The following is a 26,284-nucleotide window of genomic DNA, read 5'->3' as shown; positions in this document are numbered from 1 at the left end:
TTATTTCTTTTTCTTGTCTGAATGCTATATATGTCTAAGATTTCCAACACTATGTTGAATAAAAGTGGTTAGAGTGGACATCCTCGTCTTGTTCCTGACCTTAGAGGAAATGCTTTTAGCTTTTCAATGTTGAGTATGATGTTAGCCGTGGGTGTGTTACATATGTTTGTTTAGATGGCCTTCCTTGAGGTCTGTTTCTTCTATGCCCACTTTCCAGAGAGTTTCTATCACAAATGAATATTGACTTTTGCCAAAAGCGTTTTCTGCATCTATTGAGATGATCATATGCTTTTCATTCTTCAGTTTGTTAATGTGGTATATCATATTGATTGATTCGCAGATATTGAAAACCTTTGCATCCCTGTGATAATCCCACTTGTTTGTTGAATATTTTGCTAAGGATTTTTGCACCTGTGATCATCTGTTACATTGGACTCTAATTTTCTCTTTTTGTGATAGTTTTGTCTGGTTTCTGTATCACAGTGATGCTGGCCTCATAGAATGGGTTTGAAATATCATTTCCTCAGCAATTTTTTGGCAATGTTTGAGAGGGATAGATGTTAACTCCTCTTTAAATGTTTGGTAGAATTCACCTGTGAAGTTGTCTGGTCCTAAACTTTTGTTTTTTGGGTACTTCCATTATTTTAAGTTGACATCTTTCAAACTTTTAGTGTTTGGGGATTTGGTGAATAAGTCACATACATTAGCCTTTATAATTTTATAACTATTAATCATAGATACACTGAAGAAGTGTCAGTTATCAGTCTATCTAAGTGAATCCTTTCTCCCCTGGAGCATTTTAGATGCTGTTCTCTTGTTTTCTAATTTTTGCTAATGACTGTCTTAAGGTGAAGCAATCAAAATTACTCCAAATATTCCAAGTCTCAAAGTTTTGTTTTAGAGTAACAGGAAAACATTTTTGTATTTGTTTCCAATAGTCTCCGGTCAATGAAGAATCAGTCTAAACTGCTTTTCATGGAATGCCTAAACTGTATCAGTTATTGGCATATTTATATGCTGATCATTATTATTTAGTCAGTAAGTCATGTCCTATGCTTTGTGGCCTCATGAACTGTAGCATGCCAGGTTTCTCTGTCCTCCACTATCTCCCGGAGTTTACTCAAACTCATGTCCATTGAGTTGGTGATGCAATCAAATCATCTCATCCTCTGCCACCCACTTCTTTTGCTTTCAATCTATCCCAGCATCAGGGGCTTTTCCAATGACTTGGCTCTTTGCATCAGTTGGCTAAAGTATTGGAGCTTCAGTGACAGTCCTTCCAGTGAATATTCAGGGTTGATTTCCTTTAGGAAATATATCCAGCACTACAATTTGAAGTTATCAATTCTTTGGCACTCAGCCTTTTCTATGGACCAACTCTCACATCTCTCATATGCCAACTGTGTGTGTGCGTGTGCTCCGTCATGTCTGACTCTTTGTGACCCCATGGACTGTAGGCTGCCATGGGATTTTCTCAGCAAGAGTACTGGAGTGGATTGCCATTTCCTCCTCCAGGGGATCTTCCTGACCTAGGGATCAATCCATTGTCTCCGGAGTCTCTTGCACTAAGTTCAAAATCTCCAGGTTCACACAAGTTTAACACAGGTTTACATTTTCTCAGGGATTTTCCTGGCAGTCAGGTGGTTAAGATATGATTCCTGGTCTGGGAACCAGGATGCTGTGTGGCCAAAAAAAATTTTTCTTTCTCAATTCCCTCCCCTCCTTCACCCCATATCCAATTGCTCTCAGGAACTATCAACTTTACTTTTTAAACACTGAAAATTCTTCCATCCTCACCATTAGTTTAATTCACACTTATCTCTGGAATCTTCTATTGGTCTTTGGCCTTTTTTTTTCTCTTTAACTTGTCTTCCTCATTGCCTCTCCAATTTTCTTTCTAAAATGCAAATATATTTGTATCGCTCCTTTATTGACAAGCTTCAATCTTATCAATTAGTTTAGATGTATTAATGATACTGTGGATTTTTCAAAAGAGAACTTATCTATTAAGAATATAAACTAAAATATTTACAGGTAAAATGATGAGATGTCTGGTATTTGCTTCAAAACTGAGAAGGAGTGAACATGAGTAGGGATATATATCAAACAAGATTGGCCATTGAAAATTGTTAAAGTCAAATAATGAACACATGAGGTTCACCGTATAATCTTACCTACTTTTGTGTATGTTGGAAATTTTCTATAATAAAAATACCTTTTAACTTTAAATTCTCCTCAAAACTATCTAAATGCTTCAGAAGGGCAAACATTACCCTTGACCGTCTGGAACTACCTTATCTTTGAGTCTTGAATCCAGCTCCTCCTCCAACACATACCCTATGATTCAGCTCTACCAAGTTACATGTTATTCCTGGAAATATTGGAAATTAACTGGAAATTTGAAATATAACTGAAAAATTGGAAATATAACTCCTAAAAGGAGTCTTTCAAAAAGGCTTTTTTTTTTCCTTTTTGAACAATGACTACTTATCCCTTTATATCCTCTTCAAAAGTCATCAACCCTAAGGAAACTTCCATGACTTAATCTGATATAGTCATCTCCTTTTCCCAGATTTCTATTGAACTCTGTGAAAACCTCTTTTATAGACAAATATTTGTGTGTTGTAAGATGTTTGGTGTAATAATTTTTTTAAAATATCAGTCTGCTTTACTAGGTGGTAATATAATGTAGGGCAAATTATTTATGTTTGTGCAATATGCAGTGCAAAGCTTATGTGTAAAAATACTTCCCAAATGAATCATAGGAAAACATACTTTGATTTTGCTTTTACTTTTGTTACCCAAATGTGGATTCTGACTTTCACATAAGAGGTCCCATAAACTAGAATATACTTAGTCATGTTTTGATAACTTCTAGTTGAGAAAAATTTCCAAATGTGAGGATGACAACTCTACACAATCTTTCAAATGTATTAGCCTCTCTTCCACAAGCTTGATGTGCAAGAATATTCCAAATAGTTGCAGGATTTTATGCATGACACATTTCTCGGTCATCCTTGTAGCTAAAAAGATAGCAACTCAATTCTTACACAATAACTCCGTCAGTGGCTTACGTCTATCAAAGTTCTTTCAGCCTCCAAAGAGAATTTGAAGGTAGTATTTCTTCTAAAGCTTAGAGAATTACAATAGAACGAGATATTACGTGTTCCACAGGCTCTGCTTCAAGTTCTGCTTGGCCCTTCTCTCTGTTTGTAATCATGGCCCCAAGAAACAATTTATAGAGTGAATATAAATGCCCCTCTTGGTGCCAACATTATGTCATTTCTTGTAAAAGCCAAATACCATGTAAAGCAGACTGTCACTGCTGGTTAATTAGCTAGGTCCTATGGTCATGATCTATTTTGTACCTGTCATCGTCTGAGATTATACAATGATTTTTTGAGTGTTACCAGAGGCTTAGCTCTGCAGGGACACCCTGCCCAAGGTACACAGCACCACAGCTGAGGAAACACCTCAACAATGGAAACAGGATGAGACTGCAGAACGCAGTCTTGAATCCAGATTACTAGGATGTTTCTTTGTCCTGCAGCATGCTTCTAATGGAAATAGTTATGCATTGGGCACGACCAAAACTGCAGAATCTGGACCCTCCAGAATGGATGTCTTTTCCACAGTGAGCATCAGTTTTTAACATAAACATAGTGATACAGACAGTATGATAGATTAGAAAAAGGCATGCGCTTTGCTTCTACGAAGACCGGGACCTCCAGCTTTACTACTCACCGCCTTGTGACCTTGCACAAGGTCCTCAACCTCCCTGAAATTTAGTTTTCTCTTCTGTAAGTGTCAGCAGTACTATCTACCTCTGGGTGTTGTGAAAATAAACGCCAGGTTCTTTCTTCTTGCAGTAGCAGATTCAGTTTAAATGCCTACTACAGAGGAAAATAGGAAGAGACAGATTCATGTTAGAATCAGAGTGATGTGACTGGAAAGAGACTACAGAGAAATCTCGAGCAGCACCATTCACAGTGAGCCCTATCCTTGCCATAAGAAAATAATGATCTCTAAAATATTCTGTCGGCTCACAGCATTTTGAATCGCAGTGGTTCAATACATAAATCAAATTCTTTCTACTTCTAAAAAGCAGAACTGTAAGTGAGGCAGAATCCAAAGTTTAGTCAAATTGAACTCATGGTATGAGTTTTCCAGAGCCAAAAAAGGAAATTATACTCAGTTCTTCTATTTTAAAGCTGCTTTAAACTCTTGCGTAGTCTGTGAGCTTCAGAAATCTACAGTAACTCGAAATTTGAGAACATTCATTCTTCCAAGTCACAGGCAAGTTTTTAGAGTGTAGCTGGAAAATAACATTCATTTTTCCTAGCTCCTTGATCCTAGGTCTAAAGAGTTCTAAAAAACCAGGACAGTTTTACAGTACATCAGTTCTTAAAAAGGAATCCTTTAAGTGGAATCTGCCGAAAGTGAAGTTAAGTAAAAGATTCCACAGAATCTTGGTGCAGCCCATTTTGAATTGCTGGATGAAAGTAAAAATATTACTTTCTCAAAGCAAATCAGAGGTATAACTCAACAGTCCCTTTTTCTTTTTTATTTAAAAAAATTTGGAGTCTGATCCCATGGTTGATTGATGGACCCTTTGCCTGAGTTCTTCTCTTTCCTTTTAGCCTGCTCATCAACAACTAGTCTCTACCACAAATACCTCAAGAGCGGGGGAAGAGAACCAATTAAAATCACTTAGACACATTCAAATGCAGTTATTTGCAACTTTGGCAGCAATTAAGCATCAGTAAAGTGGTGATGAAAATGAAATTTTGTAATTGACTGTGAACTTAATTTTTTGCATGTTATCTTCCTTCTTACTAGTGCTCGATCAAAGATTGTACCTGCAAAATTATACAAAATTCTGTAAAGCGATTATTCTTCAATTAAAAAAAATAAAGATTATACGTGGAACACATTCAAAGACAAAACTCTGAGTATACTTATGATACTAAAGAAAACCAACAGACTAATGATCTAAGCAAGGGTCTTGGAACATTTTGTGAGGTAAGGACAGGTTCACCCAAACCAACACTAAGCGCAGCAAAGATAGGGCAGCAGTTGGCACGTAGAAAAGTGTTCAGAAAATAAAATGACCAATTTGATCACGTAGAAACATAAAATACATTGGGAATAACTGCAGCTACATACATCATTTATATATTGAGTTGAATATTTTAAGTTCACCACTTACAATAGGAGCATTAAGGTTTATTCATATATACATAAGGTTTATTAATATCAATATATTACTTCAGAGTCCACAGACTGTAACCCAAGAATATAAGCCTTTAAATCAACTTTTTCATCTTTTTCTTTTCTTTAAAACAAAATTTCCCCTTTGCTCCTCTTGAAAGGTGCAGAAAATTCTGAGTAGTACACCATAGTTACCAAGGAAAAATAGCCTTGAATCAGTTATGAATTAAATGTTTTTCAGGATGTTTTAATTTGAGGAAGGCTATTTTTCACACCCATAATTTTGAAAAGCTACTATGGAAAGAAACGACATAATAGCTGTTATTGTCAAAAAGCTGTTCACTTGTTTTCCCCATTCTCTGCCTCTAAGCTCAAGTCATCAAAATGCAGAGCTGTGCTGTGAAGTCATCACACACCATACACTGTCATTTTTAGGACCTTGCAAACATACCGATTATACAATGAACCGAATTGCTATCACAGAAAATTAACTAATAGTAAGGATTCTCAATGAGTCTAACAAGCTAAGACTCTCAGTTGTGGGCAGAGGGAAATGATCACAGGGACACTGTGCCTGGTGGTCAGGGTAAATCTTTTTCTCATGAGAATAAAGGTATTATATAACCAGGTAGAACTTCCAAGAAAGCTGATGTTTTGATGGGTAAGGGGAGTGCCTAGCGGACATCAGACTATGCTTTTTAATCTCAAAAAACAACAGGAGCCCTCCTAAAAGCTGAATATTACATCATGCCATAGTTGATACAATTCCACCTTAACCACATTGGGTCTGCAGGGTAGGAAAATGACCACCAAGTTCCTTTAAAAAATATGACCAAAACAAACACTATTGTGTCTGTAACTGAGTTGACCCTGTTGCCGAAGCCAAATATCCAAAGGCTTTGGAACATCATCATTGACATGTGTTAAACGGCACATCGGGAAGCAGTCATCCATTTACCTTCCACCCATGAGAATACAACACAAACTATAGTCCTATGATCATAAAGAACAATGGATATTATTCAGCCAGAAGACTGGGGACTTAGTTGAGCGTGGTCATTTACTGGTACTGCGACCATGGACAAGTCACTCACTTTCTCTCAATCTTGGTTTCCTCACTGTAATCAGTGGTGATGGTGCCCCCTGCCCCCTTCATAGGATTGTGGCAAAGTGCAAGAAAAGTGTCTAATTCTGGAAGATTTCCATAAAAATGCAGGAGTTTGCCTTCTCAATACAGCAGAGATGCTCAAAGAAGATGCAAACACAGGGAATCCGCATAACACCAGACTCCAGAAGTGCATACACTACTGTGATCGTTTAAAGCAGCAAAAATCCCAGACTTTCAAATCCGTAAAATAATGTGAATGTGACACACGAACAGCTAAACAACTCCAGGGAGGGCAAATGAGCAACCAATACAAACAGAAAGGGCACCCAGGGGAGTTTAGTCTTTGGGAAGAGTCTCATTGGAACACAAGCTGGCTAAAAGAGAGAGACAGGAAGAGAAAGAAATGAAACAAGTACTGCCTCACCCAATTGGTTTCCTTATCAAAGATCCCAGGAAAATAATCACTTTATTTTGCTTCAGAGCAGGTCTCTGAAGTGTGACTGGAAGATTCTGCTGCAGCTCTAAGTTCATCTCAGGAGTCCCCATGTGGCACCCACCAGACCATGCCAATTATTAAGAACTAGAGGTGATTTCCAGTGGCACTGGGTTAGCAGACTGTATTGCTGACTGCTCTTGAATTGGCCTTAGGTTTAGAAGGATCAGGCAGGTGAGAAATACGTGAAAAATTCCTTCTTCTTGTTACAAATAGCTTGGTCTTCAAAAGATATAATCTTGTTAGAACCACCTTGAAAAAGCATTGATGACTTTCTCAAAGACACACATGAGTGGTCTGCTTACTTCACTTTCCTCCTGCTTAACCAAAAGGCCCTTCTGCTCCTCACTCGGTACTCTTTCTTATCACCAGCCCTCATTTTGACATTGAACCATATGGAAGGGTATGGAGAGTTAAATTTTCAGAAGAGTTTGAGAAGTAGGTTTTTCTCGGGGCTCCGTCTCTGGTTGATGACCCAGGAAAGCCACAGGTTCACGGGCCCCAAGTGAGAAGGTCAGTCTTCAGAACTGGGGCAGGTGGGGGGAAGAGTGTGCACTCGGGCAAATGGTGGTGCCCGAGAGCACTCCATTCAGCAGAGACAAGCACCTCTGTCCTCTCCCCCACCCTCCAAATGGAGCAAAGAGGGGGAAGAACTGCATTGCTTCGAGTCCTGAACTCTCTGAACAACCCGCCTTCCAGGTTGAGCCGCACAATGAGCAGGACCGACAGTAGTGTTATCACCACTACGCTGGCTGTCTGGGGTGGGGCACGGGCGCAGGGGCTGTCCTCCAAAGGAAAGGAGTGACCGGAAAAACTGAGGACAAGGCCAGCAAGGGCAGCGGGAGCGGTGCATTCCTGGGTAACAATAAAGCCCCCGATGGCCGTTCTGACCAATGCGCGGGCCATCGGGGAACCGCTCTCACGGAGAAAAACTTGCCGCCCGTCGGTGCCGCTACACTGCCTGTGCTTGGATCGTCACAAAGGGAAGCCTCACCCTTCCTGCCCTGGAGAGTTCACAAAGGCCATAGCGCACATTGTGTGTCTAATCGTGTTGTGCTGAAATAGCCTCATTTGCATTTCATGAGCTTTTAAGCTTCAGTGTGTGAGATTAACAGATGAGCTGCCCTTTTTTTGTTGTTTGTTTAACGTGTGCAGGTTCTGGAGTCAGATCTTGGTATCACTTCTGCCTGCATCATGTATCTCCAAGTGACTACAGCCTCTGAACTTCAGTTTCTCTATCTATAAAGCTGGAATAATTACATAAAGCACATAGACTTACTGTGAGGATTCTATGAACATGAACACAGTTGCTCACCACAATATGTGGCACAGCAAGGGCACAATAAATTTATGTGATAATTTTTGTGCTGTGCATGCTAAGTGGCTCAGTTGGGTTTGACTCTTTGTGACCCCATGTACCGTAGCCCACCAGGCTCCTCTGTGCATGGGATTCTCCAGGCAAGAATACTGGAGTGGGCTGCCATGCCCTCCTCCAGGAGACCTTCCCAACCTAGGAATCTAACCCACATCTCTCACATCTCCTGCATTGATAGGCGGGATCTTTACCCTAGTGCCACCAGAGAAGCCCCATAATTATTAGTGCTAATATGAGGATGGTAGTAATAGCAGAAGCCTTGAGATCTTTTCAAGCTCTGCCCCTGACTAGTTCTGGGACCTAGATAAATGAGCTACAATTTCCTCATCTTTGAAATGAAGGGATTAAATTGCACATTCTGTCATTCCTATCCTAGAATTAAAAGCTTTGGTTCTGAGAGAGCAGAACTGACATATATTCACTACCATGTATAAAACAGCTAGCTAGTGGGAAGCTGCTGCCTAGCATAAAGAATTCAGCTTGGTGCTCTGTGATGACCTAGAGAGGTGGGGTGGGGAGGTGGGAGGGGAAATATGTATACATGTAACTGATTCACATTGTTGTAGCAGAAACTATCACAACATTGTAAGGGAATTATACTCCAATTAAAAACTAACTAGATAAAGACACACAAAACTTCGGTTCTATGGACATACTATCTTCATGCAAAATAATTATTTCTACTATTCTGATATTACTATTTTGAAAGTCAAGATATCATTGATTTTTAAAATAATCTGTGGGCTTTCAAAAATTCAGTACTCATAATTCAAAGAACAATCAGCCTGCCATTTAGACACCCCCCACTTTTAAGGTGGCGGCTCTATAACTCTGACTTCACCTGAGTGTTGTCTTCTCCTGTCAGTCTTTGGAAAAAGGGAACTACACCAGAAACAAACTCTCTAAAGAAAGGCCCCACAGTCAGACAGAACCCGCTGGGCCATGTGGCCACATGCCGCCCCAAGGACCTCACATAACTGGCAGACAGAGGAACAAAGGAGTTGGAAACATTGTTTCCTTACTGGACACTCTAGGTTTTGTGAATCCTTCTACATTTGGAAAGAAATAAAGGGGGAAATAAATCTCCCAGTGCCAGACTAGCCAGGCATCTGAATCTGCTTCCACCCCAGGTCTTTGGCTGATGTGACAACTCAAGGCCAAACGCATGGAGGGAAACTTGGACAGAATCAGCGTGTCATTTTCAATCCATTCTCCATGTATGAGGAGGGCAGGGTGGTGGAGGGAGAACTTGCGCCTCTACGACGTTCTGCCAGTCATTTGAGGAAAAAGCACACCTCAGCGTGCCCTGGGCTTCTCACCAGCAAGCCTGACTATCTGCTCAGAATTCAAATCAAAACACCACTGTGTGCACCCACCGCCCCCCTCAATGTCCGGGCAATCCAGAAAAAGGAACTTGTTTGGTTACCTGCCCCCAAGGGTCTGATTCAGAGACCTGTCACTTCCAGAGGTTTTTCTGCCTTCTCCCTTTCCCCTTTCCCTTTCTTACACATTCTGTCGGGGTCAACAATGCAGGGACCAGTCCCCGACATGGAAGCTTGGTTTCAGGACTGTGCCTGCGTTGCTGCCCTCTCGAAATCAAGCTCCATTACTGCCAAATGAACCAAAGAAAGAACAAGTTCTCTCAGTGTTGGATGCCAGGCCCCCTCAAGTTGATAATTAGCTTCAGAAAACACTTTTATAATCTGGGTCGTAAACAAGGAAGAACGGCTGTTTACGTCAAAAACACAGGAATTTTCCCTTATCTGAAATAAGGAAGACCAGAGACACCCAGACATTTTAGCTGTAAAGTGATAGAAGTGAGTTTAGAAAAGCTGTAAAGTAATGAAGATGAAAAGAGTTATAAAATCTATCCTTCCATGAATTAGAAAGCAAGTCTGAAATCTAAATATGATTTCTAATCTAAGTCTTATTTTGCTAGCTTTCTGTATTGCAGATTTTTATACACAGTTACATGAGACAGTCTTCAAAACTGACTAAGAATGGTCCAGCTGCACATACAATTGATTCACAAGCTATTTCTCAGACAATATTTTCAATGATAAGATTCAAGCGTCAGTGGTAAAAACTGATGAAAATCAAATCTAGTCAGTCATCAACTCACTTCTATAGTCTCTACTTCAGAAATTGAATCTTGGCTTTGAAACTAAACATCATGTACCATTAAAATTCCAAATACCAGGAAATAAACTCACTATTTCCTAGATAGGAATCAAGCTATATGCCTCACTAATCCCTAAAGTTAGAAAACAACGCTGCTGAAAAGAATAATTTCTTTAAAAAAAAAATACTAGTAAAAACACAAATGGCTAATGGCTATTAGCAACAGGTAGAAAGAAAATATCTCCTTTAGTGCCAGAGGGAAGCCAAAATTAAAAATTGTTGGTGACTTGCAAAACATGTGTGCACCTGCACACACACACGCGCGCGTGCACACACACACACACACAGAAGAAAGTTCTCCAGATACTTACTAGGATGGTTGGTCGCGTATTCTTCACATCAGCGCCCTGCCTGCTCAGCTGCCAAATGCCAGAGCACTCGACGAGCAGCTGTTTCCTTCAAGCTGCGGCTGTGTCTTAACCAGTCACATGCACCTCCTGATAAATACCGCTACGTGCCAGGAGGTCAGAAACTGAAGATCATTATTCTCCTAATTCGCAAACCGGCTCATAACCCATGCACTGGCTCAGCCAGTGCATTAGCATGTAGAGCAGTACATTCCATCATTTGTTTTCTTTTGTGACAAAACCCAAACAGCTGATAACTCACCCTGGAGAGCAGGTCACTGCAAGTGGAAAGTTGATGTGTTTGTGTTGGGCAGGGGGTGGTGAGGGGTAGGCTGACAGTCCGTCTGTTCTCTTCCCTCCCCCAGGTTTTCAATGGGACGCTTGGCCAGCAAGAGGAAGGGACCCCAGCAGTACAGCTGGCGGCAGCTGCTGTTCTTCCCAGGTGTCCCCAGTCTACATCCATCTGCTGCTCCATCTTGGTTTCATTTTCTCAGCATTCCAGGCTCCAGTTTGTTGGAAGAGTCACAAACAGTGGACTCTTCTGAGGAGGGCAGACTAGCAGTCTAAGAAAGCTTAGGCTTAATTTCAAAGGACAGGGCTGCTATGCCCCATGATGCTGAGGGGCAGATGTGTGGAGGCTTAATGAGGAATAGCAAATGCAGCTTTACCTAAAGAGTGAATGGAAATGATTTCAGGCACTTGAGACCAAACTTCCGCATAGTTATCTATTGGATTGTGTCAACATTTGGTGGCACTGTTGAGACTATCAGTGAGGGAATGAGAGTGGAAACAGAAATAATCATAGAAATTCACAAAGCACTTTGCAGATGTGCCGCTGCCCTCTTTGGTATGCCAGGAAATGGGACCAGCCTGCTGTCCCATTTGCTCACAAAAGTGGCAAGCCATCCTGAGTGCTTTGTTGAATTCATATTTCTCACCTGGGCTGATTTTCCCACCACCACACCCCCCTTCTTCTTTGCCCATCTCTGCAAAGAAAGCCTTTAAGCTAGCTGACTTTGCACAGTGTCTGACCTCGGGCATCTGACCCAAGCTTTTCTAAGAGTGACACTTACCCAAATCTGTGACCGATTTGGGTAGAGGGGAGAGGGGAGATATGACAGAGATTCAGCCCTTTTGGCAAACTGAACATCCAAAAAAGATTTTTTAAAGGTTAAAATGCCCCAGGGGATTTCTTAACCATAATGAGCCTGTTAAACTGTCAACCTTGGTTTTTAATAAATAAGATCTTACTCAATAGAGGAGCCTGTGTAGGCCATTTTTCAAATCTGGATTTTGTCTCATAATTATTTACAATGTTAATCAAACCAGAAATTTCCCTCTGTACAGAAGATAAAATGTTTTTCCAGAAAATCAGAAAAAGATGAAAAAAAACACCAGTCTTGACCTTCTTTCAGAGGATTCATTTGTTAGCAACAAGTGAGAGCCCAAGGTACAAATGAAATTTTTTTAAAGCTTCAAAATGTATCTTTTCTTAGGGGTTCAAAGTTAGTAACAGAAATAAGACATCCGAATACAATGTGCTGAAATACATGTTAGCTTCATGAGCAATTTTTCCTCATGTGCTCGTATGACCATCATCAACCAGAAACAGAAAAGGAGGCCTATTGAAGATGTGAAATATTACTTTAATTTATTTTTACTTTGCAATTATAGAAACTTTTATGACCTGATGGCATCCATAAGTTGCTTTACTTGCAACTGACTTGTTAATTGTTCTAATGATCTATTGCATATCACATGGTCAATGAAAGAGAGAAACCCTTCAATAACCAATAGAAAAAAACAGCTTCAGGAAAGGTAAACACAAACAACATTGTAAAGCAGCTATACTCCAGAAAAATAAAAGAAGGAAATACTTTTCTCCTTCTGTTGGCAGACAGGAACAAAAGGGATGGACCCTGAGTCACAGCCTTGAAGCGAACTGTCGATGCAGACCACAACTGGGAACTCACCTTCCCAATAGGGTCCGGGAGTGTGATGGAAGGTTCTACAGTGACACCTTTCAGCCTCTCAAAGAAATGGGGAGATCCCACCTCCATGCCCATACTGTCTACAGGTACCAATCATTTACTTCAACTCGAAGAGAGGTGTCCTCCTCCTATCAGAGGCCATCTACCTACTGGATTTGGGTCTCACTGGGCAACTCCCACCTGTTTAGGATGCCTTCACCAACAACTTTACCTTCTCACCCTCCTCATTATCTAAATATGCTCAAAGTTTTCTGTATCCTAAAAACAATCCTTTTTGATCCTTTGCTTCTTTAACTCCCACCCTAACCCATTCTTTCCCTTCATGTCTAAACTTCTGGAGAAATACTTGTATGGTCTTGCATCCAATTGTAAATCTCAACCTGCTTACAGTCTGGCTTCTTCCATCAATTTCACTGAAATGATTTTTTTTTTCTTTAGGGAAAGCAGGCCAGATTTATTCAAAAGCTATAAAAGCTTATAATATAAATCAAACAAAATTAGTTGTTAAAAGTGACTAATACGTATCAAAATTCTGATCAAATCAAGACAATCCAAAGCAGAGAAAGATTATTTAGCTCAAGGAGAAAAAAGCTATAAACAGGAATGTCGATGTAATATAATCTAACAACAACAAATCGTTAAGTACATGTGTCAGCTATCTTTCTCCAACATTAAAACAGCATATGTTTAACTTTTAGTAAAAACACATAACACATAAAACCTTTCCCCAAGTCACCAAAGACCAAAGTTATTGGCTTCACTTGTATTTTACTCAACTTCTCAGCTGTACTTGACCCAACTCACCAAACACTCCTTAAAATTTGCTCCTGTGACTTCTATAAAATTTTACTTCTACCTCCTTCAGCCTCCTATGTGGACTTTTCTTCTGCTTGCCCCTTAAATGTGAAAATCCCCTCTTTTCTTCCTGTTTTCTTACATCTTGTGTGTGTCTTCACTGATTATTGGTTTCCTAATTAGTTGCATTGCCTTCAAAACCCCATCTCTGCCTTCAATCTATTTATTTTTTTACACTAAAAGCTTCTCAGGGGCCATGGTGGTGGCTTTAGTACCTTTATATTACCAGAACCTGTGACTGGGCTTGAATCTTTCCCTTGCATTTTCCACTGCTGTTGCATTTCTTACTCTGTGTTATAGTTAGGTCTTCGTGCGTCTATGTTGCATCCAAACTTCAACTACCTTAGAGAAAGCATATAACTTATTCATTTTATATCCTGCAATGCCTAGTACAATGTCTGATACATAGGAGACACGTGGCTGTAACCATGCTGAATAAATAAATGAATGATTGAAGAGAAGGGTCATCTGCCTATTCCTTTAAGAAGAGATAATTTTTAAAGTTTGCAAAAATGGATTTTATATTAGTTTATCAAACCATCCTAAGCAATTCCCTCCCAAAAGAAATTATTTTCTCCACATTCTTTGAGAACACTGTAGTAAAACTATGAAACAATTATAAAAGCCAGAAAAGAGCCAAGCTCTTGGAAAGATTTATAATTTGTCTTAAAAAAAAAATCATTGATTGGAAAAGAAGAAAAAACAATTACAGAATGCTTAGAAATTTCAGTAATGAGAACACCACATATCAAACAGTATGCACAAAGCAAGAGTTAATCAGAGACAAACTGACTTAAGAAGAAGTTAAAAAACAATAGATCAATAATCATGGGAAAATGCAAAAGCTATTAAGAAATTGTTCCAAGAAAATTTTTTGGTCCAAATTCCTCATACAATCAAGTTCTCTTATGGCTTCAAGCCATAAATAATTCCCAGGCTTTACAATTGTTCAAGAGGACAAAAACAACAGAAAGCTAACATAATACCCTTGATTTAAAAACAAACAAACAAACTGATAGAACATAATAAAGAAAACCACAGACTAAATTCCTGTATAAATATAGTTAACCCTTGAGATGAAAAAAAAAATCTCAATATTAAGGAACGCACTAGCATAGTAACATAAATAAGTCAACAGAAAAAAACTTTTGATTTAGCACAATAGATAACCTTAACAAGTCTTTTGATAAAACTAAATATCAATTTTTTTAAATTAATAGGAGAATTTTTCTTAGCACAGTAAGGATTGTGTATCCCAAACCAAACCCAGGCATCATACCTCAAGGTGTAATACTAGAAGTATAAACATTAAAATCAGAAACAAACAAGAAAAGAATGCTCATTATCACCACCATCATTTATTTTAGCATACTATTCTGGACCAGATAAGAAAAAGAATTATGAAAAAGAAGGAAACAAAATTATCTAACCTGCACATGTTATAATCATTTACTCAAAAGAATCAGCTTTTGAAAAAGTTTTTAAATAATTGGAAATGTCAGTGAGGTGAACAGTTAAAAACCAAATTCGCAAAAAATAGAATTTTCCATATAACAGCCAAAAACTGTTGGGAAACATAATGGAGAAAAAAAGCTTAATGGTAGCAATAAAGTCTCTAGAAATGACAAAAAAAAGTGAATAACTTGTGTTAAAAAATTTTTTAAACTATATTGAGAAAATATTTCAATAAATAAAGTTATATAATTTTCTTGGAACAGAAGAGTCAACATTGTCAAGATGTCAATTTTTCCCTATTTAATTTGTAAATATAATTAATTTTTGGTTAAAATCTCAAAGAGATTTTACAAACAGCTTAAAAAAGAAATCCTGAAGCTTATTTGAAAGAATGAAATACAGAATGGTAAAGAAAGTTTTAGAAACAACAAAGGGGTGTGTCCTAGGTATTAAAATAGGCTAAAAAGAAAAAATCAAGAATTTAACAGTTTGATACTGATGCCAAAGGGGGCAGAGCAATGGAACAGAGCAGAAAGCCCAGAACTATAAATACAAGTACTATAATAAAAGGTTTATTTGTTAAATATGGTGTTTAAACCCAGTGGGGAAAAATTATTCTGGTTGAATTAACTGGTTGAATAGTTAATTATTAGGAAAATAAAGATGTAATTATTACCTCACATCATACACAAAGTAAATGCCTAGTGGACCAAAGAGTGAAACATGAGAATAAAACCACACACTTGGAGAAAATGATGTAATTGTTTTTATAATCTTAAAAATCATTTAAATCATGGTTAAATATGTTTATCAAGAAAATTATTCTATGATCAGAAAAGGAGAAATCATAAAAAAATTGTACTATTTAAATGAATAAAGTGTAAAATTTGCATATGTCAAAAATAACCCCACCATAACCAAAATTAAATCAGAAATGACAAAATGAGATTAAAAAATGAAATCTGTACAATAAAGAGCTAAGAGCCTTAACATATGAATAGCATTTATAGTTAACAACAAGGCAAAGGATATTATAAATGGTCCACAAGAAAAGAAACATAAATGACTAATACACATCTGAAAAATATTGTTTCCTAAAAATGAATATAAGCTAAACAATAATAGGATACCATCTATTTTCTAAAAACTTGACAAAGATGGATTATTGATACTTTCCAATGTTGGCAGGAGGTTTGGAAAATGGCACCTTCATACTCTACTGGCAAGAATATAAATTGCTACAACGTTTGAGGAAGATAATTTTGTGATACATAGCAAAAGTTTTTTAAAATATGTATACTTTATAATTCTTCAGTTTGTGTTTAGAGATATATCCCCAAAATATAACATAGATATTCATATATAAGGGTTTTTCACAACATTGTTCCTACTAGTGAAAAATTTGAAACAATCTATGTGCCAAAAGTAGTGGAATAAATTACAACACATTCATAAGATGTAGTACTATGGAGTCATTATGAAATAATGTTGAAATATGTTAATGTGGAAAACTATTTGGTATAGATTAAGTGAAAAACACAAATTACAAAACAATTTATTCAGTGTGATTTCATTTTTCTAAGAAAACATGTGAGCATGTAGAAAACTGAAACTTTTGACACCAAATTTTTAAAAGCAGTTATCTTTGGGAGTTGAGGTCACATCCAGTTTTTCCCCCTTCTTTATGCTTATCAGCTCTTTTCTAGTGTTTCCATGATAAATATGTAGCAGTTGTTCATTTTCAAATGAGATCTTTCTTATATAAAAAAAAGTATACTAGGCTTATAAACATACTGAAGTATTTTAATCATCTACATGAAGAAGAGAAAGCCTTTGGTGAGAAACATGATTAAGAAGAAAGGACCCAGAGCAGGAAAGCCTCACCATCCATTAACAAAGCCAGCCACTTCCTCCCAACTAAGTCTTGATTCTCCATACTGGTGGTCCCGGATGCAATAACTGCCAGCAAGTCACTGGAAGTGGTGGAACTACCAGGTTCAAAGGATGAAGGAAGAGGAGAGAAACATGGCCTGGCTTGAGCACCTTGGGGGGAGTTTCTCAGAGACATCCTGATGGGCCTTTGTGCCTAGTAGAGGCATTCCCACAAGCAGAAATTCCCAAATGGTATCCATCCCAATGCACACATGATCAGAGAGCACGAACCACCAGCACCACGCCCCTTACTGCCCTGAGCCCTGCCAGCTGCTCCCTCCTGAAGCTGCCCAACCATCCATCTGCCTGGTGCCAGACTCCATACAAGCTGCTCCAAGCTGGTGACACACCACCTGCTGGTCAACTTGAGGTACCAATGCTAGCTGCATCCTCACCCCCACCTTATTTTCAGGGAAACTCATATACAATGTTACTCTTGTATTTCTTGAGTTCAGTAAATTCTACCTGGTCATTGCTTTCTCAGATACATATACTTTGGGGGCCCTTTCCTTTTTTTTCTTCCACCATTTGTCTAAGAATCATAGGGGATCTTCATCTTCTTGTTCTTCCCTTTTATCCCCCATGTGTGAGCCAAATACATAATCACAATCAGTTGTAAGAACCATGCAAGCTACACACCAATTACAGAAAGAAAAACAATTGTGAAGAGTCAGAGTAGAGGTTTTAACCTCCAAAGCCCTTGAACTAAGTAAACTGTTGTCAATAAATGAGAAAATAAAATGTCTTGTGGTCAATGTACATTGCATTTAGGGATTCATCAAAGTATGTGACAAAAATCTCTACCTTCAAGGTTTATAACACCTCCAGGAGAAAAGTGGAACATGTAGAAAGCCATATGTAAGGAATAACAGCAATTATTTATCATAACAATCAGCATCTATTAATATTATAATGTACTATATTAATATATTGTTAATAGTTTATAACAAATTATCATCTGCTTAAAATGTTCCTTTAATTCTCACAACAATGCTCTATGGAGATGCTATTATCCCCAGAGGACCTTTAACAAGATTATCTAGCCTGCCCACAGCTAGGAAGCAGCAAAGAAAGAGACATTTTGAATGCGACTGTCTGACTCCAAACACTGCACATTTACCCCTCAAAATGTTTTGGCAGTCAGAGAACTTTTCAGAGACTTGCTTGTCCTTTTCTAGCTTACCCTGCTTATCCTCAAGCGTAATAGCCAAGTAAACTGCATGGCACTTTAAGATCTAATCATTGGCATCACAACAGTAGTCTGCTACTCTTGTCCATTGCAAACGTGTTCTATTTCAGCCAGTGATAGTGGTTCAGTGGTCATGAGGTGGTCTGGTAGACTGAATGGTATTTATAACATTGCTTCTAGGACTTCCCAGGGGCTAAGATTCCATGCTGCCAACACATAACCCCTGGTCAGGGAACTAGATCCCACATGTTGCAGTGAAGTCCCAGAGTGCCACAGCTAAGACCTAGCACATCCAAATAAGTAAAAGAAATATTTAAAAAAACCATCGCTTCTGTGCATAATACTTCTATGAGTTAAAAATATCTTGAGTTCCCAATAACTGATTCACAAGTGAACCTTTGGAACCCAGCCATTCATAAACTGGAGACAGGCTGTAGAAAAATGAAGAGAATGAATAAGGACAGTCTCTAGCAGAGGAGGCCTCAGCAGAAGGTGCCCTCAAACCCCATCCTCTGCACCCCCCTTTTATGCACCATCCCAGGAGGAACTCCCAAATTTCTGTACAAATCAGTCCAGATTAAAAATAGCCTTCCACTTTCAGTATCTCTTTTTCCTGCCGATCTCTTGTCTTTTTTCCCCTCTTTTTTATAAAATTTCATTTACTTTTTAAAAACACATTACATATTAGTAGAGTTGCATTTACTCAATCTAATTCATTTAAATTTATCTTAATGGCAACATTTTCCCCTCCATCTAAGCTTCTCAGACCTCTCAGTGTAGCTTCTTAGAGCATGCTGGCTAAGCTATATTCAGTTTAAAAAAAAAAAAAAAAACAGGAAGGAAAATTAAGTATTCATGGCACAAAACACCTTACTTAGCATAACTGCTTATATAATAACTTCCCCCACTAACAGTCTTCTTTCAAAACCCTGACTTGAGAGCAAATTTCATCAATCTTTGAAGATTTCATCACTATATACCACAGATTAATGATAAAATTAACTTTAAATCTTCTAAAATGCCACTGCAGTTTCCAGAATTCTTTTAGTTCTTGAAAAAAGTTGCTTAGAGTAAAAAATGAGTAAATAAATAAATATAAATAAACAAAATCCCCAAGGCTGTCTCTATGCATTTTCCTGAGAATCATTTGGTGTGTAGAAAATAATAGAATGGCAGTTTTTTTCAAATTCATGGTTTCCTTCTTATTTGTGTCAGCATCATTGTTTTATCAAAGTATAAAACACAAAGCTGATTCAGGGATAAATGAGGCAAAGAAAATATTCAAATTTTTTTTTCTTGTTATGTGATAGCCAAATGCAGGAAGTGGAGCACAATTTGATCTTCCTACGAATCACAGGAAAAGCATAGTTAGAAACTCCAAATCCTCTTATTCTTACATGCAAACTATAGGACCCCTTGGACCTGCTTCTCCCTATTCTCTCCTTGTTTTGCTCTTGCTGGACTTCTCTAAGGCTGCTAAGCTGTCCTGGGTTCACACCACAGCCCACTGGCCTGGGCTGGAAGATGATAGTCGGTGGACACTTTCTGAATGAATGAATGAATTCATTTTTACACCATGGTTATACTATACATTAGCCATACTATTTTGATACCAAATCCATTTGCTCAAAATTATACATAATTCTAACCACTGTCAATGTTCTACTTAAATCACTTCTGCTCTTTACCATATTACCCAAACCCAGCTGGCTGACTACAAGTCCTATTTTCCAGTCTTTGGTGCCAAACTATTTGCTCAAGCTTTAATCCAACCATCACCACCTGTAGGTTCTAAATCTGTGAGGCCTGAGCTTCTAACCTCATTTCCATTTATCATACACTTGATCAAATATCGCCATGGTTTACTTGCACTCTCTTTGCTGAAACTTTCAACTGCATCTCAGGTTTACTTATACCCTTTGTGTGTAGAATGCCTTTAGATAAGATATTCCTTTCTATGACTTCCTGGAAAAACAAAAAGGCAACCACAAGAGTAGGAACCTGCTGCGGAATGAAGCTCTAACATTCTTGCTATAGGATTTTCTTATTTGCAGATCACAGGGGGTCAACTAAGAAAGCACACAAAAAAGTGGTAGGAACGGTTCCAGTTTTCCTTCGTATTTTAATTAAATAAGGAGTGTTTGTTCTCGGGGCTTTTCTTGGTGGTTGCCATTCTTATTAGTAAAAGGCAATAGATCCATTTATATTGTGGGAAACTCTCAAACTGAGAGGCAAGTGTAGGGGAAGGGTCAGAGCTGAGAGGCGGGTGCTGTTTCCTAAATACAACCATAGGAAGTGAGAAAGTCAGCCAGAGCGTCTTGGCTCGTGGAAATAAACACATGGTAGTGAGCAATCATTGCAGGAGAGCATAGGTTAAAACAGCTGAAAGTAGCATCCTAAGTGGTGAGGCTTCAATAGGTATTTGAATGCTTATAAACCCTTTTTAAAAATGTACATTCTAATGGTCAGGAAAACTACCTTATCACTTGGAAGAATGCTCTTGTTTCCTTTTACATTGTAAGAGAAACAGATGCCTGTGTGAATTTGTTAATTTATAAAATATTTAAACTTAAAAAGCAATAATGCTCATCATAGATAAACACAGAGATATATGTAAGGTAAATACTGCAAAAAATTAAATACGTTATTGTAGAACTCCTCTCTCTCACTGACATGACACACACCTATGAGAAATGCATCTCATGCATACATACACACATAGGGCTCTATTTTTCCATTAAAAAATAATCTGTAATTTGATTTTCCCCCATCACAGTGTATCATGGTTACATACACTGGTTTCACTATCAGTAACATAGATTTATTTTCTTAATAGTTTTGTACCCCTTCATATTGTAGTTATATAGTTTATTCACCTTATTGCTGAACACTAAAGATGCTCCTGGTGTTTTGTCTCTATAAACAGTGCTACACTAAACATTCTAGCACATACATCTTAGTTTCTGGTGCTTTTATTTCCAAAGTATAGATCTCCAAAACTGGAATTATTGGGATTTCAAAGGTATTCATTTTACTCTGAACTCACATTTATTTTCCCAAGACTAAACTGAAAGCAATGCAAGGGTCAAGGCCTTTAAAAGACTGATAAATGTAAACTTAGTGGATCAAGATCATTCATTTGCAGAATCCTGCCCTACCAGGCATATTAACTAAATCATTTGTGTTGAATATTTTACTTGATTTTCATGCAGAATAATAACATTTTTAAAAAACCAAAGCATATTAAGCCAAATCACTAAAATTGGCCAAAGTTAAGAGTTAGAATCTATTTCTCTCTCTTCCCTGGATAGCTTAGCTGGTAAAGAATCCACCTGCAATACAGTTCAGTTCAGTTCAGTCATTCAGTCTTGTTTGACTCTTTGAGAACCCGTGGACTGCAGCACGCCATGCTTCCCTGTCCATCACCAACTCTCGGAGCTTGCTCAAACTCATGTCCATTGTGTAGGTGATGCCATCCAACCATCTCATCCTCTGTCGTCCCCTTCTCCTGCCTTCAATCTTTCCCAGCATCAGGGTCTTTTCCAATGAGTCAGTTCTTTGTATCAGGCGGTCAAAGTATTGGAGTGCAATGCAGAAGACCACAGTTTGATCCCTGGGTTGGGAGGATCCCTTGGAGAAGGAAAATGTTACCCATTCCAGTATTCTTGGTCTTCCCTGGTGGATCAGTTGGTAAAGAATCTGCCTACAGTGTGGGAGACCTGGGTTCAATCCCTGGGTTGGGAAGATCCCCTAGAGAAGGGAATGGCTACCCACTCCAGTGTTCTTGGCTGGAGAATTCCACGGACAGAGGAGGCTGGCAGGCTATAGTCCAAGGGGTCACAGAGTCAGACACGACTGAATGACTTTCACTTCACTTCAACCCTTATTATCTGCATACACCAAAAATTCCATGAACTCTAAAGCCCATTTCAGTTGCAGAATCTCTTGCTGATTGATTTTTTTTTTAATTTATGAGCAAAAATGAACTGATACATTAGGAAGAACAAAAATGCTAATGTTGGACTAGAAATTAGTGCTGGGTGGAAAAGGGTCAGGAGCACCCTTACTTTTTTCTATCTTATTTTCTGGACTGTGGCCTTAGTAACTGAAGGGCCAGCTCTTCCACATGCCATCTCAGTTAGGGAGGGGTGGGGCCCTTAATCCAAATGTAACAGTAGGAGCACCCCAGGTCTACAACTACACTTTTTCTGGCATTAGATGTTTATCACAAACCACCTCTTCTAAATTATATAGTTTCACCATGTCATTTGGTTTGGGATTTTGGAGTGACAGTTTGGACTATGTTAGTTTGTATTTTAATAGCATATATATTCCACATGACCATTAACTAATATGGCTATACCAGCCAACACAATTTCAGATACCAGCAACTGAGCATAGAGTTCCTTGCCCAAAGGAAAGAAAAAAAAAAGTTCTATTCAACATGAATTAAAGGAAAATTGTTCACATTACCAAAGCATTCTTTGTTTTAGAAAGCCACTCATTGCAGGATTACAAGAAATGTGTGTGCCCTGGTTCATTAAAAATGGCATTCGACCAACCAAAATTCAACTCATATTATTCAAGAATACATTTATTAAGTAAAATAAACATGAGTCCAATTTTGGACCCAACTTACTGGCCTAGATGGTCTGTGTACTTTCCTTCAGAACAAAAATGTAGGCAAGCAATTCCTAACTGCCTGTGAAAGACAGGTTATTTCACAACCCCTCCAGGAGTGTTTAAAAGTAACCTACTAAAAATAGCCCCTCACCTCTGACATTAGTGTCCTCAGCGGAGGAGCCAAGTGAAACTCTAAGTTGCCTGAAATAGGTCCCCTGCAATCTAATTCCATAGGACTACTATTAGCTGAAAATCCCATTTTCCTCCTGACAATTCCAACATTAATAACTTTTTTCTTTTATAGCCGTTTTCCAAACTAGGAGGAGAGGCAGTACAGTGAGTGGTGAGGATTTTGGCATGTTGGAGAACTGGGAAATCAGGATTCTCATTCCCTAATCAGTCACTCACTAAATGAATAAGTCACTTAACTCTTCAAGTACAAGTGCCCCCTGATTTATGATGGCTTGACTTGCAAATTTTTTACTTTATGGTGTTGTGAAAGCTATATACATTCAGTAGAAATCATATTTTGAATTCTGAGTTTTGACCTTATGGCAGAAAGTGAAGAGGAACTAAACAGCCTCTTGATGAAGGTGAAAAAAGAGAGTGAAAAAGCTGGCTTAAAACTCAACATTCAAAACACTAAAAACACTAAGATCATGGCATCTGGTTCCATCACTTCTTGGCAAGTAGATGGGGGAAAAAGTAGAAACAGTGTCAGATTTCATTTTCTTGAGCTCCAAAATTACTGCGGATGGTGACTGCAGCCATGAAATTAAAAGACACTTGCTCCTTGGAAGAAAAGCTATGACCAACCTAGACAGCATATTAAAAAGCAGAGACATTACTTTGCTGACAAAGGTCCACATAGTCAAAGCTATAGTTTTTCCAGTAGTCATGTATGGATGTGAGAGTTGCACCATAAAGAATGCTGAGAGCTGAAGAACTGATGCTTTTGAACTGTGGTGCTGGAAAAGACTCTTGAGAGTCCCTTGGACTGAAAGGAGATCAAACTACTCAATCCTAAAGGAAAGCAACCTTGAATATTCATTGGAAGGACTGATGCTGAAGCTGAAACTCCAATACTTTGGCCACCTGGTGCAAAGAGCCAACTCATTGGAAAAGACTCTGATGCTGGGAAAGATTGAGGGAAGAAGAAGGGGGTAGCAAAGGATGAGATAGTTGGATGGCATCATCGACTCGATGGACATGAGTTTGAGCCAACTCTGGGAGATAATGAAGGGCAGGGAGGCCTGGTGTGCTGCAGTTCATGGGGTCTCAAAGAGTTGGATACAACTTAGAGACTGAACAGGCTAGCAGTATGCACTCTGATACTCTCGAGTGATGCTGAGCTGCTGGGGCGAGCTGCAACTCCCAGTCAGCTGAGAGATCACAAGAGGAAATAACCCACACACTTAACACTGTTCTGAACTTCTACAACCATTAATTTTTCACTTTCTGTACACTATTCAATCAACTACATGAAACACTCAACATTTGAATATAAAATAGGCTTTGTGTTAAATGATTTTGCCTAACTATAGGTTAATGCAAGTGGTCTCAGCACGTTTAAGTTAGGCTAGGCTAAACTAAGATGTTCAGTAGGTGTAGTGTATTAAATCCATTTTCCACTTGTGATATTCTCAGTTTATATTGGGCTCACTGGGACATAACCCCATTGTAAGCAGAGGAAGACCTGTGTAAGATTACTCAATTGTAAAAGGGAAATGATAATACCCAACTCAAAGGGTGGCTATGTGGGTTGGAAATAATGCATTGCACTTCAGAGTTTTATCCTATAAAAATATTCAATAAATGCACAAGGATAAGCATACTGTGTTAGTCACTCAGTCATGTCCGACTCTTTGCGACCCCATGGACTATAGCCTGCCAGGCTTCTCTGTCAGCAGAACTCTCCAGGCAAGAATACTGGAATGGATTGCCATTCCCTCCTCCAGAGGAACTTCCCAACCCAGGTCTCCCGCCTTGCAGGCAGATTCTTTACCGTTTGAGCTACAGGGAAGTCTCCTGCTCTCTCTAAACATAAGACAGGTTCAACACAACACTTATAATAACAACAATAAAAGGGAAACAACCAAAAATAAGGGGCTGTTGTTGTTTAGTCACACAGTCCTTGCTGACTCTTTGCGACCCCATGTACCATAACATGCCAGGCCTCCCTGTCCATCACCAACTCCCGGAACTGACTCAAACTCATGTCCATTGAGTCGGTGACGCCATCCAACCATCTCATCCTCTGTCATCCCCTTCTCCTCCTGCCTTCAATCTTTCCCAGCAGCAAGGTCTTTTCCAATGTCAGTTTTTCGCATGAGGTGGCCAAAATACTGGAGTTTCAGCTTCAGCATCAGTCCTTCCAATGAATATTCAGGACTGAGTTTATACACAGAGATAAGAGGATCAGACAATGCTTCCCAACTCAGCTTCTTTTAACTATTTTTCTGAAGTCTTAAAAGTCACTGAATGAAGGTCCTTTATACTAAAAATAACAAAGGGAACTGAAAAAATTAGACCAGGAGGAAAGAGCGTGAGTGAAGTGGAAGGGTGACAAGAACTGGCAAAGAGAAATACACCTCCCTGCTCTTACCTCATCACAATGGCAAATGAAATGCATGTGAGGTTGTCTGGGACCCAGCTGGTCTGCAGCAGAAGTGCCACCATTCCTACTTAAAGCAAGGTGCTCAGTGTAGGGCGGGGCTCACATCTGGGGCCTCCACTCCTTTTCTCCTTAGGAGGTCTGAAGGGAAAGAAGTGGCCTTCCTTGTGTGGTGGAGCTGGAACTCTGCAGAGGAGTGTGAACTAAACTTAACTAGGCCAGAAGGGATAGCTCATCCATCCTTTCATGGAATCTGTGAAACTGGGTTTTAATCAATCTTATCTGGAAAACAGATGGAAAATTCTCCCCAGAAGTTAATTCTTTAGTCTTGTTCCAAAAGGAGGCCATGTGGCTCCTTCAAGCTGTGTGCGTTTGGCTGTACTCTCCCAGACTCTGTTGATTTTACACGTGTTGGGGTTGATGTGCAAGGGAATTGTGGGTCAGACGATAGGAGACTGTGGGCAGTCTTGCAGTTTATTGCCTGTACATAGCACCTCCAAATGTCCTTCCCTGCTCAGTCATCTAGGAGTTTGTGATGTTGGACTGATCGCTGCGGTGCTAAAAAATAAATTGCTCAAGAATCAAAAGACAGGATTTCTCATACCAGCTCTGCCTTCATCTAGTTATAATGAGTGAGTCCACAACATTTACCATGATGAGTCCCCCTTAATTATCAAGAAAGTGGGAATAGCAATATATGTCTCACAGATTTTTCTGGAAAGCAAAGAAAATAAATACAGGAAAGCAAAGGAAATAAATATAGGGAGAAAAGTACTTTGAAAACCCATAATGTATGATAGAAATGTAAAGTGTACTCATTTCTCACTTAAGAATTTTAAGCTGTGGTCCTTTGCTTATATGAAATCACCTCCTACAGAGGAGGCTGAGAAGTTTTAGTTGTCATCTAGGA

The 26,284-nt window shown here is 38.9% G+C and overlaps 1 protein-coding gene across 7 annotated transcripts in view; it reads right to left on the bottom strand.

Annotated features, from left to right (window-relative positions):
• The window catches only part of RASGRP3 (RAS guanyl releasing protein 3), a 109,914-nt gene that overhangs the window by 67,624 nt on the left and 16,006 nt on the right, over positions 1–26,284 (bottom strand). For 3 of the 7 annotated variants that reach the window (XM_070476737.1, XM_020903509.2, XM_070476770.1), the window contains exon 1: positions 10,680–10,954. The exons of 2 other annotated variants lie outside the window; for them this stretch is intronic. The gene's annotated coding sequence lies outside the window, so the exon portion shown is untranslated. Of the gene's footprint in view, positions 1–10,679; positions 10,955–10,977; positions 11,376–26,284 lie in introns of those variants that run through there. 2 more of the 7 variants (XM_020903507.2, XM_020903512.2) reach the window with 1 other exon arrangement.

This window comes from Odocoileus virginianus, chromosome 2 (genome assembly GCF_023699985.2).
Source record: "Odocoileus virginianus isolate 20LAN1187 ecotype Illinois chromosome 2, Ovbor_1.2, whole genome shotgun sequence".
Classification (NCBI taxonomy): domain Eukaryota; kingdom Metazoa; phylum Chordata; class Mammalia; order Artiodactyla; family Cervidae; genus Odocoileus; species Odocoileus virginianus.
Note: the sequence above shows the minus strand (reverse complement) of the source record. Positions and strands in the feature narration are given on the sequence as shown.